The sequence below is a fragment of the Centropristis striata genome, chromosome 15 (genome assembly GCF_030273125.1).
Source record: "Centropristis striata isolate RG_2023a ecotype Rhode Island chromosome 15, C.striata_1.0, whole genome shotgun sequence".
Taxonomy (NCBI): Eukaryota; Metazoa; Chordata; class Actinopteri; order Perciformes; family Serranidae; genus Centropristis; species Centropristis striata.
The window spans coordinates 9,675,204-9,696,912 of NC_081531.1; the positions used below are offsets into that span (position 1 = coordinate 9,675,204).

Genomic DNA, 21,709 nt, shown 5'->3' on the forward strand with positions numbered 1-21,709 from the left:
CAGCACTTATCAATGGTCAGTGCTGTTTAATACAATCATGAAAAAAATTATTAGACCATTGTTTTCTTCAATTCATTGTTCATTTTAATGCCTGGTCCAACTAAAGGTTGGACAAATATAATGATAACAACAAAAATAGCTGATAAGAGTTTAATTTAAGAGGGGATATCTAGCCATTTTACATGGTTTTCTTGATAATAACCAAAATCATAATTTAAAAAAACATGTAAAATGTCTAGATATCAGCTCTTAAATTAAACTCTTATGATCTGTTTTTGTTGCTATCATTATATTTGTCTAAACAAATGTATCTTTAGTTTTACCAGGCATTAAAATGAACAGGAAATCAAAGAAAACAAGGGTGGTCTAATAATTATTTCCATGACTGTACATACACAGAAATGGCCATAATAAGATAAAAAACAAGGACATTAAGATCGACAGAGGCAGATATAGACATGTAAATACTACATACAGATATAAATGTATATGAAATGTTTATATACTGTATATTGTACAGCAACAACAATGTCATTTGTAGACAGAACAACAATAGAGGAATGGAGCGGAGTGTATGGGATGCTGGTGTAAATATGGGCTGATTATTGTAACATGTTGCTTTAAATACACAAGGCAGCTGGATATAACTGTTTATACTTTATACATCATGCTTAGATTTATATTTTTACAGATATTTACACATTATAATGAAAACGGTGTATTCAAACTATACAAATATAAAATCATGATTATCATTTTGTTCCAGATTTGGAATCTGTTATCTTCATTGTTAATATATCTTACACTTAAACTTTTATTGACTGTTCTTTCTTTTTTTTTTTTACACCCTTTATTTGATAGTTTGTGATCCCTTAGTTACCTCTCATTTAGTTATATTTGTTTTCTTTATCATCTTCCAACTCCTGATTCCTGATTCTTAAGCTATAAAATGGAGATAATCAGTCCAAGGTTTTGGTTAGTTGTATCCTGTACTTATTTGTGGCTCCTCTGATTTTAGCCATTTTTTTATTTTCTCCATAGATACCCATCGATTTGTTAGGAGAGGGGCTGTGGTATTCTGCCAAGTAATAATTACTAATGTCAAATGAAAAATTGCATCCATTATTTCACCTATTTCAGTCCAAAAACTCTCTGCAAGACTTTCTTGATCGACCAACTGTTACACCTGTAAATGATCACAAACTAAGAGCAGAAGTTCACTTATTTATTAATCCCGAAGAAAATTCTGGTTCCAGATTGCTCCAAAGCCTCCAAAACAATTCCAAAAGTAATCACAATAGAGGATAATATAAGAAAAATGCTGAACAAAATTGGTAACAATAACAATATATAATATATTGATAAAAAATAAAGTGTCTAAGGAGTAAAGCAACAAACTAGTATTGTACAAAAAATGTGAGAACCATCACATGGTTGGTATTTTTGCTGGAAAATGACTGAACATGAATCATACTCATTAACCAATTATTCATTTCAGTCAGTCAACTAATCTAGTAATGGTTCAGCTGTTGTACTAAAAGTTCCGTGAGTCTGTATGTGAAAGATTGATGACAATGTCTTGATGATATTAAAAAGCTATTTTTGTGTCAAAAGAGCAAAAAACTTTTCACCTCTTCAACCCCTGTTACTGAAATTATTGAATAGTTGAAATTGCTGCTGTATGCCCATGCTGAAGGCCGATATACTGGAGTTTCTCATAAATGTTTTATACCGTTATCTTGCATCACATCATCTGTAATCTATATGTAAACACTGCAGTCACCCCAAGCTGTTATCACAACTTTATCATTTCATAATTCCTCATCGCAAATAGCTATTTTTTGCATATTTAGCCTGTTTTGTCATCTTATTCTTCTAAGATAACAATTCAATTATATTGCCATGTTGAGATATCAAACTAGATGTGTTATGATGACCGTGACTTTATTATCTCGTTATCTTGACAGACTCATGGTTAAACCGAATTCCAGCCTGATTGCTCAATTAATTTTCTTGGAGTCAGGAAGTAGTGATGGCTGATCAACTCAAATCAGATTCCAATCAGTTATTGACTTAAAAGTCTAATGACCGAATAATGAGTAAGTTGTGCGACTTGGAAAGAAAATTTAACGACATTAATCCAATTGGATGTTGGCAAAGTAAGACATTTGCTTTCCCAAGAAAGTGAGATTTGCCACAATCACAAGACAACTCTTTTATATGGAGGTAATTATATAATTGTATCATTAATAGGGCCTTTGAGGACAAGAAAAGGTCATTTAGTTATTTTAAGATACAGAGACATGCTTTAAGTTGTATCTTCACTAAAAAAAATGGTGAAAAAAGACCAACAATGGCCTTTTTCTGTTGCCATAACTATAAATGAGTAAAAGTTAGAAATTGAGAACTACTAGAATGGCACATGGAGGGCACGGACTTCACTAAGACCAATGGTGCACATTCAATGTGTTCATGAGCTCTAAGTTGATATATGGAAGAAACAAAGAGAATGTGTTGTATTTTATTGTAAAGAACTTTAAACGTTCACATGACTTTTATTATTCCAATACCCCATGAATGTAGCCCAAATGCCCTATCTTGCAATGTTACAAAAGTTGAATTAATCCGTGTATCAGCTGCCTGATTCGGATCCAGTCCCAAATTTAACGGGTTTTTCGTTGGTCCATGCTACACCCCTCCACTAAATTTCATAAAAATTGGACGTGCCATTTTTAGATTATCCTCCTGAAAATCAGACCAACAAACCGAACTAAAAATATCCTCTGCAGAGGTAATAAACTATATTAATAATCTCAGTTTGTATTAGTTCACAGTGACAGGACTTTGATACACAGAGCCAAAGTCAAATTTGACCTTTATTTGACTATATTCAATTTTCCTATTATTTAGTGTGCATGAAATTGCATGACATGTTTTTAATAGTAAATTTTCTCTTTGAATATTGTGCCATTATGCCACGAGTCATTCATTACAAGCAAGTTCCAAATATTAAATATTATTATATTATATTATTAATAGATCCATCATACAAACCAAAATATCTTATTCTATTCAACCAGATAGAGTTCACATATTCACATATAATGTATTTGTTCTGCCCCCTGTTGGTTCATACTGATGGCTGCTTATTGGTCATCTAATTGTGGCTTGCATAGAGATTGAGTGTGTATGACAGGACGCTGTTATGAGTTTGACTGTAGAATTTATTAATACTTTATGGATCTAATTGCAGCACTTTTGTGTTTATTCTTGTGAACTTCTTGTATACTTTTTGTTGTTTGTATTTTAAAAGAAATGTAGATTAGAGGATCACAGGTGAATCCTGTGACTGTGTGCCCGTCTGTATGTGTCTCACGGTGTATTATGTTGCTTATTTGATCAGGTGGCAGCCTCATCACACTTAGACCAGGTGCTCGCCCATATTAGGTAGACTCTTTTCTGCACAAATGGCAGTCCTGCTGGCATGTAAACATGCTTTGAAGTGTGGATAGTTGTGTGTGTATTAAACTTGGAATCTGATTCTTTATAATTGATATGTAAACACAAAGTGCTTTGAAGTGCGTGTGTGGCGCATACTGTATCTGAAAGTGTGATGTCAGATATCCCCGGGGCCATACACTTCTCTGTTGGTTCAGTGAAGCCTGTTAATGTGGAGAGATAATCTCTCCCCCCCCCCCCCCCCCCCTCTACCTCACCCAAGCTCACTTCCTCTCCGCAGCAGGAAGTCCTGGCCTTTTTATGCCCTGACAAAGCAGTGGAGACAGTTAGCTTCTCATTGGAGCCTTATCTCTGCAGCTTTAATTAACTCTGAGGTGTTTACTCTCACTCTTTTAATGCCGGGAGGTAAATGATTAGGCCCATAATAGAATCATCAACTGTGTGGCTTTAATCCTTGACATGGATATTGTTCATGATGTAAATTAAAGTTATTTAAGATACATAATAGCTAAGCATTTCTCTCTCTCTCTCTCTCTCTCATCCTCTCTCTCTCTCTCTCTCTCCTCTCTCTCTCTCTCTCTCTCTCTCTCTCTCTCTCTCCTCTCTCCTCTCTCTCTCTCTCTCTCTCTCTCATCTCTCCTCGTAAATGTAATTCATTCAGATTACATCTGCTTTAGCAGCCAGAAGCAATATATTATACCAGTAGCAGTTTGATCATATCATTAACAAGATTAAAAAAGCTCTTAGACTGAAATCAGCCCTGCTGAAAAAGTGAGATTTTCTTGGGTTTTTTTGGTTTAAAAAGGAGGTCTAGGTGCTGTATAAATACTCTAAAAGTCAGTTAAACGAGCTGTCAGGACTTATGTAAGGTTGTGATTTCACAACTATAATATATATAGGTAGAAAGTGCTGCTACAGTGCTGTTACAGTCATTCCCCGGCTGCAGTGATGATGCAGAGATGCTGAGACCAATCAGGGCAGGCTGGGCTTTTTTTGTGAGGGGGATCTTAAAGAGACAGGCGCTAAAATGGAGCATCAGACAGATGGTGAACACAGGCATATTGTTGTTTTTTGAACATTAAAGCTTGTAAACATATTCTAGTAGAAACCCAAAATACAAGTTTGAACCTAAAATGAGCAACTTGGTGGTGTATTTAATTCAACTCTCAACTCTTGACTTGGCTTGAGTATACATGTATTACGTCCATGACAGCTTGTTGTGTTGTGCCATTCTGTATGAAGGCTGAGAGTTACAAAACAGGTACCGATTTAACAGGCGTTGACTACAATTAAATTTCCTGCTTTGTGCTCTGTGCCTATCGGCAGTAATCCTGTTTGATTTCAGTCTGGCTGCCCTGCAGAGCTCTTTGTTGTTGAACAGTTTGCAGACAGCACTGTAGCAAGTGTCGCTTCACCGAGACCTCGGCTGAAAGGCTGGTAATGCGAGAGCTGACTTGGAGAAGGCAGACATCATTTGACTGCTGTCTTGCTGTTGCCCAGAGGACAAACAGTGGCAGCACTTTGCAGCTGAGTATTGCTAAAGAATTCACAATGCAATGTGCACAATGATGCATAGGCCACAATATGGTAAAATTACAACTCTCCAGTTTAAATGTCTGCAGTTGCCAGCACATAATTATGTGTAAAACATACAGTTGCTCACCACCTCCCAAACACAGAGTTATTGCTTTAAACAGTCTAATTAGGCACAACTTGAAAATTGGTGACTAGTGAGATCTCAAACACACCACCCACACACTTGCAATGCACACACAGACACAATATGCCCTGCAGCGACCCAGTGTTTCCAGTCTGCATGGCGGGCAGGGAGGAGAGAGGGCAGTACCCTTCAGAGGGTTTCTCCTCCACGCCCACGTCGCCTTTGTTTCCTCGCATAATGTTTTCCTTTTGGGTCACCTCTCCAGCCTTTTAGGGCAGTGAAAGGGGATCTGTCCAGGGCCTCTCCATTACATAGCCCATCAGATAGGGAGCGCTAGATAAGTCCCCCCTGTATAATAAATGTCTCATATTTGATCTTCACAGGTGGGAGCGATCTCACAACACTGTAGCCAGGGTGCCTCTCCTGGGACAGCTTGCACAAACACCTGCTTTTAGGAGAGGAGAAAGACACGTCTAGTTGCCTTTTTTCACATACACTGTGTCACACAAACACAATTTCAAAAATCGCACACCCTCATGTAGCCGTTTTTCCCTGTGACCCTGTACTGCTGGTGCGTGGGAAGGTGACAGGTTAACATATCCTTGCTTATTCAGCCTGACCAACCTTTCAGGAAGCTTTATGGTGCGAATCGTAAACGAGTTAACCCCCAACCTACGGCCCTCTCCTCATGCCTCGCCTCGCCACAGTGTACGAGAGAGAGAGCGCCTTTGCCTGGTCGGTTCAAAGTTCAGGCACAGGGCCCGACAATCATTGACACAGCAAAGCCACACCATCTTAATGGAAAGAAATCAAAAGGGAATATAAGAAGGGTTGGCTCCAGAATAGACAAGAGATCATAAATACAGTGGAAAGTAAATAGTGGAGGCAGAATGTCAGGCCGCCTTGTTAGCAGGTATAGTATTGCATGGCTGTGGTCTGAATGGAAGGCATTGGAGACATGGGAGGCAACCCTAGCTGTGAGTTATGTTTCCAGAGCTACATGGGTATGCAGTTTGGTCCCTCCTTAGCATTCACTAACAGTCAAAGCTGTGGCTTGTCAATCATTTTTCAGGGTGACTTGTTCCTTGGAGATCATTGGCCACTGGGTGAAGGGGTGTGTTCCTCTACACGGCCCACTACGAGCTCTCCCTCGCAGCCCCACCTATTGCTTCGGTTAACTGTTGGACGCATTGTGCACTGTATAGTGGAAAAACAGTGACCTGCTCTTATGCTATGCCTACCACCCTGGTTGCATATGATAGAACACTCCTAAATGCAATGAATGCTGGGAAAAAAAGTGGATACCAGACAGAAAAAAGTGCAGGATTTCTGCAGGGCTTTACAGCCACACAGCTTACCAAAATCAATTGCATTAATTTACATTATTGCAAGTCTCCGAGCTCTTTGTTTACCATAGTTGAGATATGGATTGGAAACTTTGCATTGTTCGTTGTTTTACTGTTATTCAGGCGGCTTATCTAAAGTAAATAGATGAAAGGCTCTTTATATCAGTCAGCTATTTTAAAACCACAATCAAAGTTTGTTTTTCCAGCAGTGGAAATAGTCAGCTGTGCCTCACTCTTTAAAGAAACATGGATTACATTCCTTTTAAAAATGGCATTTGGGTAATACTTATATATGATATGTATTTTTCAGGTCACTGAAGGATAACTCATATACTGGCTTAAATCCATAGCAAAGTTAACTGAGGAGCTGACCCCTGCCCTGTGTTGTTGTTCTGCTGTTTGTATCGAGTAGCAATGGAAACAGGCATTTCCCATTTTATCTCCCTCTGTTTCCTCCGCTTTACAGATTCAGTCATTGTAACCTGCACGCTTCTTTCTGTCATCGTCTACCTGCTTCTTTAGCCCCTATATTTTTAGATCTCTTATCTGATATTGTCATGGCAATGCAGAATAAACAAACCGTTTTGATAGCTGCAGGTTTTTCAGTTGGAGCCTGCCTCGGCGTCCTTTGATCAGAGAGGCCTTTTATTCTGCCAAGAAGCTTGAGAAGCCAGGAGGGGGCTGGAATGACAATGAAGCAGCCAGACGAGCAGCGCTGTGCCACAACTCTTCTCTGAATGTGAGAAGGAAGGAGTTCAGCTAACAAAGTTTTTAACTGAACTGAGCTAGAAGTATCTTTAATGTTGGATTCACACTACACAACATCCCCCTGATACCATCATGACTTCTTGGAGATCGAATCCTGTCTCATAGAATTATAAATCTCTCTGTTTTTGTATTAATCTATCAGTCAAATTGGACCTGCTTCCAGTACCTGGAGTAGCAAGCCTCCACCAATGCAGCCCCTTGTATTTTTTAAATGCAGAGCTGTTTTATCACAATTTTGGGTGTGATGCATGCCCCCTGCAACTATATATATGCTGTGCACCTGCACATTAATCCTCTTTCTATGAACTGAGAAATATGTACCAATTGAAGTACCAATAGATGTACCACCCATCCGCAAGTATCCACCCATACCATCGCCCCACCAAACGCGACCACAATCACAACTGTTATTCAATGACCTGAAATTGCCAGAAACCATCTTCAGTAAATATTTATTTGACTGTACTTTATGTACTAAATTTTTTTAAGACTGGCCTGCTATGTTATATCTGCTAACATCGAGGGGTGGGGTTTATGACAGCCAGCCACCAGGGGGTGATCAAGATAAATGGCTTCACTTTTTAGTGAGCTATTTAAGCCCCCATGAAGAGGGCTGAGCCTTGGAGCCAAATGGTCCGTTCCGTGACACCATGGGGCTCAAATTGCTTTTTCCCATTGACATATACTGGAAAAGAGTCATCTGTTGATCAGTGGATACATTTTTTGGTGAAATTAGTAATTTTAATATCAGAATTTGATGCATTCCATCCAATGAGAGCCGCACAATTGAATAATTTAATCCCCATGGAAGTTAGGTATGGGCTTCACTGTGTAGAAGATCCAAGAACTTTTCTGGCTTCATGTGCCACTTTCATAGGAATGAACGGGCCCCATCTCCAACGCTCCACTTTTCTATACACCCGTGGAACTGTCATGTTGTCCATCTTTATATACATTCAGTGGGTGGACCAGTGAAGTCATCCTTGGCACAGTCCCAATCACCTAGCTATGTTATGCAAGTTGGGAAAGATGACGAGCTGTGATTGGTCAGCATCCAGCGTGTGACGTTTATCATGTCTCTTGACCAATGTGACGCAGTGATTATCATGTGGCCTGACCTTGGCACAAATGGCTACCATTTCTGTAGATATTAACATAACCCAGAGTTCCTTATTACAACATTATTTGAAGGACAATGCACATTTGGTGGTCGGCTGTTGGTGAAAACTTAGCTGATACAAACCATGCCTACTACATTTTTACTTGTGTGGTTATACATGTCATTGTCACTCAGTCAAGCTTTGATTGGAGATCAGCTGGAGTGAATGACTGTGGCATTGTGGGATAGGGGGATGGTGCCATTGGTGCAGTAGGTGTATGGGTGTGTGTTCACGATTGTGTTTATGTGTGCCGGAATGTAGGTGTTTGTGACAAAACGTGCGTGTGAAGTTGTGCATGAGGACTGAGCATCTACATGGTGAGGTCATTGCTCATTGGCCCTTTTGTGAGGGTAAGGTTGGGGAGCAGTGACGCCTGTTACAGAAGGGGAGTGTGGGAACCAACTGGCCGGTGCAGAGAGGATGGGGGTGGGGGTAAAAGATGAGGTAAATGTTCTGGAGCCCAACAATCAGCATGTTGATGTCTTCACTGGGTGGCCTAGTTCTATGGGGGCTGCGGGACAGAGCAGGTCGCTGGGTCTCAGGGCGCTATGGAAGCTCAGGGCAGGGACACGCAGCACCATCCTGCTGGATGATGGATGAGCTGTGCTCGCGGCTAAAAATAACAAGATGGAATCATTCCATGAGGTGTCAAAATATGTACTCCACTTGATACCGAATCCAACAACATGCAGCATATGAATGGACTGAAGGGTTGTTGTGCGTGCGTCTTTTGAAGTTGTTGGATAACGCAATGTTTTCTTATTAAAGATGACATGAAGAGGCTTATTGCCAAGATGGAAATTCACTTATATTTTCTCAAAAAATACATTTTATTTATTTATTTGATATCAAAATAATGACACACTTGGAACCTACAAATTTGCTTTTAAATGTAAAAAAAAATCTGACTTATGCAATGACCAAGCTGCAATCTTCAGGGCTGAAAATATGAACATGTCAGAGCGAAAGCTGCAGTTCCTCGAATGTCAAATTATATTGATGCTAAAGTTATGCACAAATAAGAGCATTTGAGCTTCACAATGGCTCTTCAGAAACCTATGGGTGATGTCCTACAGACTACCTCCATGGTTTATATGGTCGATGGCTATGACCTGTTAGTTGTTCTTCCAGTGTCAGTGTGTATCTGCAGGTGTGAATGTTGGATTTTACTGAGATGACACTGTCAGTGATGGAGCATTTTCAGCCATCTTTCCACTGGTCTTATGACACTGTAGTTCTTTTCATGAGGTGGGAGATACCGTCCTTACCGAAATACACCTTCTTGTCTTCAATATTGTTGCTGCCAACTTATTGTGTAATTCTTTATCATTGATTGTTAATACTACATATAGTGCTATCTCTCACCATTAACTAAACACACATCTGCCACACAAGAACATACGATAACGCTACCGATACAATTCTTCTTTTGATGATGTAATAGTAAACATGTGCTAACATTTGCTGTTGGTACACATGAGAGTGCAGTTTGTCCTGTTCTTTACGGATGTGACGGTACACAGCTGCCTAATTTTATTTTAGCTCCGCTAACAACGTTACTGCACAAAGTCTGTCTTTTATTGTGGTTTGGGTGCTGCTACGTTGGCAAAACAACACAGATTAGAGTCTTGGTTCTGCAAAGTCTAGCTTTGGCACAGTTGGCATTGCTTACAAATAATGATTAGCCTTTGCTTTTCTCTAGAAATAGCATGCACTGTCATTGTGGTAATAGCTTCAGTCCTCTCAGTCACAATACATCCTTCCATCAGTCTTCCAAGCTACCGTGTTCCTTAGCATATATTTATATTTTTTCCAAGCACAGTTGGCTCCTGTTGGAACAATGTCAGAGCCCCCCCTCCCACCACACCCCCCTCTTTCGAGTGAAATCTTAACTGCCAGCACTCAAAGCCTGTCAATGAAAGGCCAGCTGTTCCCCGCCCTCTGCCGGCCCGCTCAGGCCTCCGTTAGAAGCTCGCCTCGATGTTCGAACCCCCCCCACTCACACACACTCCTCTCACAAACACACACACAGAGCCCGGGCTCGTGTGAAAGCATGAAATGCCATTACCGGCAGGCGTCAGGTTACGTGGGCACAGCACCAAGCTATGTCCCCACTGCTAACGAAGGATGTGGTGAGAAAGTTATATGCTACATGCTAACTGCGCTCCCAGCATGGCACTCGAGGCCCCTGGTTTTCGAAGCACAATTCTGTAAAAGTTAACCATATGACAGAAATAGAAGTCAGCAGTCTTTAATGTTAGTCTCCTCAAGAAAACACAGTGTGCTGGTGGGACCCCTTGGAAGAAATGATGGCTTGTGTGGTCAGGTCATATGTTACTGTAAGAGAAGAATCTTTGACTGTTTTTAAGCTGTGGCTAATCAAACACAGTGAGGAGGAATGTCACTGCCAATAACAGCCTATAGAAAATACAATATAATTACAGCTGATGTCAGACATGTTGTTCACTCTCATTTTCAGTCATTGACAGTTTCAACCGCGGTCATACTGAAACAACAGCCATTTGTAACTAGTGTTTTTCTCTTATTTTTAGCTATGCCATCAGAATAACCTGAACCTGTAGGCGACTCCAACTCCCTTCTCTCAACCCAAGTTGCTCACCAAACTGTAAACAATAGCCCCTTTCATAGTGCCGTTTTTAATGCCGGGAAATTTACGGCTCTGTAACGTCTCGCCTGCACTATGAATGCACCCGAAGCGGGATGCTGGGATCAAATGATCCCACCAATTGTTGGAAGCGGGACCACTATAAACGGGCCATCGGACTAAAACACGCCTCCCACTCTGTCCGAAAGTCATTGAATCACAGCTCACTGCGGCTGCTAACTGGGCACAGCGTCCGCCGATTATTGTAAACAAACCGGCATGCTAACTGTACACATGGCGTCCGCCGCTGATCGTAAAAAAAACGGTATCGCTAACTGTGCACAGAGTGTCCCGTGCTTGTTGTAAACAAGCTGACGTTGCTAAGTGAACACATGCTGCTGCAGCACATACATACTGTACCGTTACCACATCAACACGTTACCATGATGTAGCCTTTCTCATGAGCCTCAATAGAAATTAGGTGATAAGTGAGTATTAATGAGTAAATGGATCTAGTGTGTCTTTATATTTACTAATTTGACCTTTTATGACTTTTCACTTCACTTCCAAATTAATTAGTATTCTGCACATTATTTTATTACGTATAATGATACTACACTGGTTGTTTATTTGACACATTTTCCTTGTTATTATTACCGGTGTCATTGCTGAAGAAAACATTACCTCCATGTTTTGAAATGAATAAATTACAAATTACAAAAGTGCTTCAAAGTTATTACATTTTTAACACAAAAATATTAATTCATTATCATTACTAATTTTTTAACATTACCAGGAATTGTTGGGGGCATGAAACAATAATATTTTATCTCTTGATTATAATATGATTATACCCATTTAATGGTTTCCAGCTTTGGGAAACAGTCACTAGTGTGTTTGTTCACAAGTTGTGAACCTGTCCAGGATAGTAGAGCTAGTTAAAACAAGACAGCTGCCAGTACTGTTTTATCATATATATATGCTTTAATTACATCATGCATGGCAAGAAAATAGCTTTTTGTAGACTGATACCACACTGTTGTTGCAGATAGTAGCGGTGGTGTTTTTGACGGGCTGCAGAGATTGGTTTCATATCCGCACGTGGGAGGCATGCTCTGCATAGCCTGAGGATACAAAACCAGATATCTTGCATCTGATATCAGCTCATATCACTTCTTGAGTCTCTTCCATCACAAGCTGCATTTCTCAATATGTTTTTCCTTTCTCCAAGCCTTTCCTCGCGTTTCTCTTTGTCAGAGTCGGGTTAGCTTTAATGAGTGGACTCCATTGTTACTTGGGTCGGCCGCCTGCTTGCAGCTGTGGATGAAACTATCTGGTGTATTTGGCATGGCGCCCGTCTTCGGCCTCAGTTTCTAACAGGAGGAGGAGGAGGAGGTGGAGGCCAGCACATTGGATGTGCTTGATGTGGACTGATGGACAGCAGACAGCTTGCCATGTCTGCAGGAAAACAAGAGTGCTTTTCTCATCTACATAGACAGGAGTCCAGGCAGTTACAGTAGATAGGAAATTGGCTAACAGCACTCGAAGTGAAAGTTATGCACTTTTTTTTCAGTATCTCTTCCATATTTAGTATCTGATGTTTTGCTTGTTTCCATGGCCCATATAGTATAATCTGCTTGTGCAGTTTTCATGTATGTGACAACATCAAGCTGCAGTGTAAACTCTGCCTTAAGCTGTGGGCTCCACTGTCCCCTCAGTCATTATCACGACCAGTCAGATGCTGCTGACAGTCAAAACACTAAGATCTCTTATCATTTTATCATCCTGGGAGTGCTGTGTTTTTCCCAATGGGGTCAGTTTGTCATAGGCTTTTCTGGTTTTTCCTAGCAACTTTATAAAACATCCCGTCAGCTGAGGGTCCCATAGTTCCTTCCTTCTTTCAGCCAGATGAAGTGATGGAACTCCCATATTACACATCACCCAGATCAGATAATACGTAATGTGTGAAGTCATCTACAGAGTCTTTTGTTGCGCTCTGTTGAGATCTCTAAGCAGCACAACCACCACCCCTCTGAGTAATATCTGCCTGGAGTTTAAAATGACAAAGTCATACTACTATATTTAAAGGGGACATATTCTGCTCATTTTTAGGTTCGTTCTTGTATTGTGGGTTATATTTTACATTCTTTAATGTTAAAAAAAACATGTTATTACACGTAAACTTCGTTTTAGCGCCTGTCTCTTTAAGTCCCCTCCTGAATAAATCCAGTCTGCTCATATTGGTCAGTGTTTCAGGGTGTTCTCAGCATCTCTGCACCATCATGCAGCCGGGGAATGACTGTAACAGCACTGTAGCAGCAGTTTCTACCTTTTATATAGCGTAGTTTTAACATCACAACCTTACAGAATTGGGTTTTACAGTATTTATATGCCATCTAGACCTGCTTTGTTATCAAAAAAAGATATGGCAATCTCATTTTTTCAGTACGGGACCTTTAAACTGTCCACCACCACTAGCTGTCAGCTAGCTGCTAGTCTGAAACGGGCTGGAGGGGATCATCTTGAGTAATGTAAAAAAAAGTCTGTTTTCTGCCATTTTTTCCTCTAAGCATAAAAAATTATATGAAGTAGCGGTTCTCTTTCCACAAAACCGTCTCTCGCCAAATGATAGACACTGATATTCAGAGAGCTAATATGCTAATACTGCAGCCAGTTGTTTCACCAACTACAGCTGAACACATTTACAGGCAACAATGGTCATTTTAGCAGGTGGACTTGCTGCATCTTATTAGGACTGTTTATTGTGCACGTTATAACTAAAACAGCGACTCCTGCTCACTTTAAAATGATTATTTTGATGTAAAAATAATCAATTTGGTAGGTAGTTATTCAGCCTACTCAACCACTCCTTTTCAAGACTGAAATTTGTGAAATGTGTGTTATTACACAGGGCTTCTACCACTATAGTTATAACTGATTAAATTCAACTTAGACTGAGAACCTGATGCTTGATGGATGCAAAATTCAGCATTTTAAACCCTTTGAAATAACAACCTTCATCCAAAAAGTTGGAAGGCTTTGTAAAACAAATATATTTGAGCATTAGGTATCTTGCATTTGTACTTTATTTAATGTAATATAGGTTGCAAACGATTTGCAAATTGTTGCATTATGTTTTTCACAGCATTCCAACTTTTTTGGACTCAGGGCTGTAACTTTGTCATGTTACAATGTGAGCTGCTATCCCTGCATCTCTAGAATGATGCATGAAGAGCAGGAGGTGGATCTGTGTGTGTACGTGTGTGTTGAGAGAGTCTTGAAATTCCTCTAGCTGGAGTTTTATATTTGTTCCAAAACACTGTACGGGCTGGATTGTAAGCCAAAAAATCTCAACACCTGGAGAAGTGATTGTTGAGTCATAGGTATTTATCAGCATTCAGACTGATGTGTTGTGCTCTGCAACAATAACATTCTCAGGCTTAGTAGTCCTTAAATAAGCATGCTTCTTCTTTTTTTTGCATTTTTCCTTTACTGTCACATACATTAGAGATGGCTATCATGAGGTCCGGTAAGTCTTAAGATTTTCATTTTCATGCTCGGTGGTTTAGCTTCTGGAGCAGATTTGACCCTGCCGCCGCTCTTTTGTGTAGCTTGTGTACAGTATGTCGTGTTTGTGCAGTTTTCATGCCACTCTGCTCAGTGGCAGAGCGGGTTACTGTAAGTGGCCAGGGTGGAAATAAAGGATGGGGATGAAAGGACGCAGATTACATATTCATCCGGCCCATTTAGAGGAAGCGAAGCCTAGAGAGATGCCTGTCGAAGCACAGTGGCCGACCCAAGATTATCCACAGGTGCAACTGTGAGACACGTCAATCTCTCCCTCTCTATGCCTTAGTCTTTTTCTCTTCCTGTCTCCGTTTGAGACGCTTGTGTTTCGCCACCTTCAGCTCAGTGTGTTTTATCGCAGGCCCTCATCTCTCTGGTGCTGGCGCGTTTCTGCATGTACAGTCTTTGTCTCTTATCGCAAATCTACCTTCCTTATCACTTCTCTTTTATGTGCAAGTTTTTTTTTTTCCTTTTTTCCCTTGTCTGTTGCCGGCATGCTTTTTATTTTTCCACAGTTGCTCATAATAAGGTCCTGCATAAGAAGGCCCCGCTCCAAGGCCAGTGATGTTTCTCTCCTCACTGAGAGACAGTTTAAAACAGAAGGGCCCCAGTGAGGACGTTGATGTTATGAGGGAGAAACGGAGATGCACAGATACAAAAGGGACAAGTGGGGAAATTTTTATACAGCTGGTATTTTTGATACAGTATAGTGGTGGTAAGTGACTATGCTATGTTCTCCAATAAAATACAAACAGTTTGCACTTCATAAAAATACCTAAAACAAGCCCTGTGGGCTAATTTTTAATACTTTACTCTCTTTGCCTTATGTCTTTTTAACATACAGTCATGGAAAAAATGATTAGACCATTGTTTTCTTCAATTTCTTGTTCATTTTAATGCCTGGTACAACTAAAGGTACATTTGTTTGGACAAATATAATGATAACAACCAAAATAGCTCAAAAGAGTTTAATTTAACAGCTGATCTCTGGCCATATTCCATAGTTTTCTTTATTATCAAGAAAACTAGTTGCTAGATATACAATAGATAAGGCAATCAAAGCTGCAGCCTACTGAAAAATGCTTCCCTGTAATGGTATATTGTATATTGTCCTGTAATATATGGTTTAACCCTCTGGAGTCCATCTATTTATTGAAAATACATGTTTTATTTACAGTAATAACTTTATTCATATATGATATGTAGACAAGCTGAGAAAGCCAATTGAAAGTGCAATCATAGGAGCTTTCACAGTATGCCCTTTATGTTTCTAGACCATTTTTAAAATGTGAATTTTCTTTCTATAATGAAAACTACTACTATTTTTAATTTACATGCAAATAGACTGTTTTGTAGTTTTAATATTTATTGTTATTTCTGCTGTTTTAGTGTGTATAAATGGTAAAAAATTTGCAAAATATGTAAAAAAAAAAAAAATTAAAAAAAAAAATTAAAAAAAATGGTAGTTTTCCATAGACACCTGTGTCTTTTGTTTGTATTTTGGGTTCCTGGCAGCTTTATACTTTGTTAATTAAAATTAAATGAAAAATCTGACTGATCAAGTGACAAGTGACCAAGTTTGTGTGGAGAAAAAGGAGCCATGCATGTGATGTAAGGACAGACTGAAAGATGCTAAACAGAGACAGAAATAAATGCAAAGGAAGTTGACAAATTTAAACCAAAATCTCCTGGACTTCAGAGGTTTAATATCAGGAGATAGACTAGTTTCAGTTGTAGCAGGAAGGTTTGGTCAGGAGCATGGACTGTAAAGTAAAGCATGTGGACGTAGCCACAGTGATGTCACTCATTGGTTTGTGCTCTACAGTTGAGAAGCCTCAAGTTTGTTTTTTCGGAACAAAAAGTGACCATGTTTGGACGAGGATGGAGCGAGGGAGATGGACACTGAGCCCTATCATTAGTGACTCCTATGGTGTCTTTTAGTACAGCTGCACGACCAAACTCTGACAAGACATTGAGGTGACCATACGGCAACCTGTCAATCACATGATAGCCACGCCCTAAAGCATATCCTGCTTTATCATCTGTTTTATTCTAAATGGGACCATCATTTGTAAAATGAACATAATGCTGCATTGGAGAAGACTTGCTGAAGCTAGCAATGAGACCATAAACTTATGAGAAAAAATGTTTGCTGATATAATAAATCAAATCATAAATCTTCCCCGGCTGGCTATTAGAAAGAATGCAGGTTTAAGGCACTTCTGCATTGGTTTCACTTTTCATATCAGGAGGTTGCTGCATGGTGGAGCTTCTTTTCTTCTGCATGCATTAACAAAAATACTTAAGAGTACTCATCTTTCTCTTTTTGCATTAAATATGTTTTCCAACTTTTTTCACATATGCAGTAGTTCTCACTAAGTTTGATATGTACAATCTGTGGAGTTAACCTTTGAGTTCAAATCCAGCTTTTATACATCACTATACATCAAATACCTTTGATAGTTGTGGAAAATATAATTTAAATTTAAATTTTACTGATCAAAGTGTGTTTATTGGTCTTGAGGAGTAGCACTGCATATGGAGAAAGTGTTTGAAGCTCAGGAGTCAGAGACAAAATCTTGGAAAGGCACTTCAGTAATATAAAATATAGAAAGATGATAGGTTTTTTTGCATAACAACTTATGAGATGTCCATTGAAGTAATGTGTGTTCTTTAAATTCTCTTCATCTGCAATTAACTCATAAGACACATCAATGTATTGCTTCAAATTCTGCAACATCAACTCACAGTGTATTTCACTCAATGGAGCATAATATTTGTCTCTCTTCAGATGAATCCAGTGAACAGTGCAGTGAGTGTAAACCCACCTGTACTCTGCACTGACTGCAGCAGTGTGTGAGGGATCTCTGGTGCCCTCTCTCTGCAGACCAGCTGGTCTCCATGTTTACAGATGGCCAACTAGCTCTGCATCACATTGTCAAATCCACACACTATTCATCCATCAAGTTTTCACTAGCGCTGCGGTACAACAGCAGCTAACAAACGGTTTGCCCGGCTGTGTTTTGTGTCTTTGAACAAAAATAAAAAACATCCATGTTAAAAATCTGAACAAAAGGCCGGGCTGGCTGCTAACCACAGTTTCTGATCTCTCTGCTTAGCTGAACTAATCCTCTCCTGTTTTAATCTTTATATTTAGCAATGCAGATGGCGTGAGCCTGGTATTGATCTTCTCATTAAACTCTTTACAAAAAAGCATATTTCCCGAAACGTCGAACCACTCCTTCAAGCCGTGCTAAACCCTAAACCACAAATGCGTGACGAGAACACAGGATCCTTGGGGGTCTTGCAGCTTGACAGGCGTGTTTTTTTGATTCATACCTGATCTACCTGCCTGCTCCGCTCCCATGTTCTGCCTGATTGGCCTGAAGGGCCTAATAGACGGCGCGCTTCTGAGCGGTAGCAGCTCAGCTGTCGCAGGTCTATGCCTCGAGCCAGATCCATCGCGTGCAACCACTTCAGCCTCTAATTAAGCTTCTGAAGGGAGCGACAGCTTTTATTGAGAATAGAGATTTTTTCTTCGTATTCCACGCCCTATCTGCTACAAAGGCTGGAAACTAAATGAAAGGTGCCTTCCATTTAGGCCATGTTTTAACCTTTGATTCATAGACTTAATACTTGAAAAATGTCTTGTTGTTGCATTTGTGCGTGAAGACGTGAGCGTGTGGATCTGATCGTGTTTGGTGGTTGGTGGTGGATGGGGGGCTGCAGCCGCTGGTGGGGGATGACTCCTCCAGATGATCCTGTGTGTAGCAGCAACAGCGACGCAGCTGGAATTGTTATCTCCTTTGATATTAGGGCTGCATGTAATGTGGAAAACACCCTGGGCCGGCTCCACTTCCTCCTCAGACGATAGGGGTTTCACATGCCAGTGGGTTTTTATAATCCCCTCGAGATTTGTAGTTTATTCCACTGAATTCAACCCGAGCTATGTTAAATATTTCCCCATTGCTGTTTTTTTAACGGCTCAAAGAAGGATGTGGGGATTACATTTTGTTTTGCTCTATCTGATTCAAATCTCTTTTTTTTTTGTGGTTTGCCTCTGATCACGCTCCTCAGAACAAGAGTTATTGCACTGAAGGAAATTAATTAAAGGAAATTAATTTGCACCTGTTGTAAAACTAGAAAGTGTCTGATAAAATGATGTGTCGACAACTCGCTGACCAATTAGGTGTGTTTTCCTCTGGGCTACTGATGGCGCTTCCTCAGTCTCTCTACCTTAACAACATGTTCCTTTGGAGGCAGTGCGAGGGAGGAAGTGCTTTGGATGTCTACCCAGAGGGGCTGCATGTTGAGACACACCCCTCCCACCTTCCCTCCTTCCCCTCCCATCTTCCCTTCACACCCCTTTCACTGATCTCCCAGCACATCCATCTCTCCTCAGGCGACAGTCCCCGTCTCCTTTACTAGAACTGTCTGGCCCGTGGGGTCCACATAATGAGTCAAACACACACTGCCAACAACACTTCACCACCCGAAAATAATGCAGACTTTCTCATGCTCTGTGTGTGTGTGTGTGTGTGTGTGTGTGTGTGTGTGTGTTCATTTATGTTGGAGGAATGTCTCAAGTAAACCACCAATAGAGAGTGAGGTCCAGGCAGCTGGTGTCGCTCCCAGATGTTTGCTTGTATCTCAACATTGACCAATGACAGTGGACCGTCCTGACTGCGTCACACCCGTTAAACAAAGACACATGTAGTGTATTTAAGGCCCTTCCAAGTAGTGTGTTTTACATGACTCATCTGTGGTTTATCCATCTTTGGTTCTCCATTTGTTTCCTTTTCTTCTGCACATGAAGCCGACAGCTAGTTTCACTCAGTTTTTCTTTTCGTTATTTCCTTTTTTATTCCCGCCGACACGATCATGCCACTTGTATCACTGAAGGCCGATACCAGTCAATCAGACTTTACCTGTATAGCACCTTTCATACAGGGGAGCGCAGTTCAAAGCAGGGATGGGAATAATTAATCGATGATCGGTTAATGGTCGTTAAGAATTTGGTCTATCACGTGGAATTTTTAATCGATCTGTGTATTTTTTAATTTAAATTTTATCTCTGGCCGCGTATCAGTACTCATTGAACTGAAACACGCTGAGTGTCCAGTTCTGCGGCCGTACATGAACAAGACAATGAGCTGAGAATGAAGTTGGATTCATACAAGAGGATTAATTTGAGCAAAACTAGCTTGCTGTATCAAACGTTGCTAGCATGAATTAGTTTAATTTGATCCAAAACTTATTTATTCAAAAAACACATTAAAATATGAAGATTACTGTGAAAATTAACCTCATGCCTCTTCGGGGGCTAAAACATAAAACATTGAACTCCTTGACATTAATCTCACTTGATTTAGTTTTACTATCGACAGGAAGTCTCTTTTCGTCCTTTCAAAATAAAAGTGTCCATTATCAAAACAGGCTTTTTGCATAGTACTGTATATACATCTTTTATTTTGCCCACATATGCATGCAAAACATAGTTAAACTACACTTATACCTATACTACACTTAATCGATTCATTGATCATACGTTCATAACGTTATAGATGCGAGAGTTGGCAGGTTTCTTCCAAACAGCCATATAGTTCTATTTGGCCTATATGTTCTATACATATAGGCCAAATAGTAAGTATTTTGCAGATGACTGACAAGCCGACGGACAGAACAGGTGCCGACCCTAAAAACACAACAGAAGAGACCGAAACAGTTTAACAGTTTGAGACCAATGCATGTAACGTGACAAATGATGAAAATGTAATTAAATGCAATAATACAAGGCGTAAAAAAAATAAAAGAAAAAATGTATTTAAAAACTAAGATGAGATAGATTACACAAACAATAAAAATAGATCTCAGGAATCACGCTGCTAATTTCAGCTTTTTTTATGTTTCATTCCAAAAAATTCAGAGCAGTGAAGCTTAAAGTTGGAGAAAGTTTGATAATATGCTGCAGTTGTTGTCGTCCATACATGTTTGATATCAGTTCAGTTCAGTTTGACTGAATACTTTGTTGGTCAGTCTGTGGGTTTGACTCTCATTGTGGAGAAATAAAAAGACTGAAGTGAGATGAATAGACTGAGAATTTTCTCTTATTTGACAAAACAATTCTTGATTGAATTTAACTTTGTGGACACAAAATGCAGTTAAACAGTCAAATCACAATATGTTGTATGACAATACTCACCATATCACAAAATGCTGAAAATGGCTATAATATCGTATCGAAACTTAAGTATCGGGATAAAACCTCTGCTGATTCACACCTCTAGAAATGGCAACAACAGATGATTTGCATATTTGTTGCTCGAAAGAGTGTGTGAAATGTCTTTGTTGTAACCGGCGTCTACCTGCACCTTATTTATGAGCTACCATATTTTGTCAAAGAAGTCGGGGTTTTAGTGGTTTACCTTCAGGCGAAGTGATTAATTTCTTCCCTGTGTGGGAGGTCGAGAGGGTTGGGTTGTAATCTGCCTTTAAGAATACCCAAACTATGAGAGAAACCAAATCACAGTTAATAAATAATGACTTACCTTAACACAGAGGGGAACTAGAGGTTGGGTTTAAGACCTCCCTCTAGCGCTATAAATCAGTGCCTAGCCAGTCACTCTTGAGTGCCCCGCTTTGAGGAATTAACTCCCAGTAAAACAGCCATCACATGAAAGACACCCTGGGGCTATGCAGTGCTGAGTAACACAACAAGAGAGGCTCTTATAGACTTCTGGTTTTGGTGCAGCAAGTCTTGATGACTAGATCTGCACGTCTTTTTAGTGTCTGCATTCATTTTCTAAAACGGAAAAATAGATGGACAAGTTGAACATGTGCCTGGTATTGTTTATGAGTGCATTATGACAGTAGGACTAATGATATTTCACTGTTTTGTTAACCCGAGTGACGTGTTCAGCTGGCACCTTGGTACGGAACGCGTCTAAAGTGTATTTGTGTGCCAAGAATCACAGAGAGAGTAGAGATAACCACTTAAGTCATAGTAATACTGCCTAAACTTGAAGAGTACAACAGTCTGCTATCAGGATGACTCACTGCAGGCTCTTTCATATCACGGTGATAATAGGCTGGCAGCGTGACAGGATGACTAAACATCTGCTTGAATCACACACGTCTGCTGGTA

The 21,709-nt window shown here is 40.0% G+C and overlaps 1 protein-coding gene across 4 annotated transcripts in view; it reads left to right on the plus strand.

The window, feature by feature from the left end:
* LOC131986492 (E3 ubiquitin-protein ligase RNF43) overlaps window positions 1–21,709 on the plus strand; it is a 102,300-nt gene that overhangs the window by 18,644 nt on the left and 61,947 nt on the right. The window lies entirely within an intron of this gene.